Genomic DNA, 616 nt, shown 5'->3' on the forward strand with positions numbered 1-616 from the left:
ATGATAAAACACCATGATCAAGGCAACTTATAGACGAAAGAATTTATTTGGACTCAGGCGCTCCAGAGGGATAAGAGCCCATGATGGCAGGAACATGACAGCAAACCACAGCATTTGGAGCAGAGGCTGGGTGCTCACATATTAATTCAGAAGCAGGGAGCAAAAAAATGGAAACAGGGAAATGGCATGAGGATTGAAACCTCAAATCCCACACCCATTGAAAGACTTCCTCCATCAAGACCACACCTAAACCTCCCCAGATAGCACTACCAGCTGGGAGCTGAGTATGCAAATGCTCAAGACTAACATATACTAAAATTGGAACGATACAGAGAAGATTAGCATGGCCCCTGCGCAAGGATGACACGCAAATTCGTGAAGCGTTCCATATTTTTAAATAGGAGACCTCGGCCTTCAGGTATATGTAGGAGATGCGGTAAAGGCCGACATTGGTCCAACGAATGTAGGTCAACAACAGACAGACGGGGCAATCCAATATCATCGGGAAACTCCTTGGGGGGCCTCTCACAGGCCCCCAAGCCAACAGTGGCCCAGTCATTCCCAGTCACAGTGGAGAACGTGCCTCACCAAGAAAATTAAAAGCTCCAATTTCTGC

General features: G+C 47.1%; 1 non-coding gene across 1 annotated transcript; it reads left to right on the forward strand.

The window, feature by feature from the left end:
- The first annotated feature begins 284 nt into the window (after window positions 1-284).
- Window positions 285-395, forward strand: LOC121452045. Its single transcript, XR_005974782.1, has one exon. It is a non-coding gene; the product is annotated as a U6 spliceosomal RNA (small nuclear RNA).
- The last annotated feature ends 221 nt before the right edge of the window (window positions 396-616 follow it).

Source organism: Microtus oregoni, unplaced genomic scaffold (assembly GCF_018167655.1).
Source record: "Microtus oregoni isolate MIOR12 unplaced genomic scaffold, Mior012 000008F_ref0000371, whole genome shotgun sequence".
Taxonomy (NCBI): Eukaryota; Metazoa; Chordata; class Mammalia; order Rodentia; family Cricetidae; genus Microtus; species Microtus oregoni.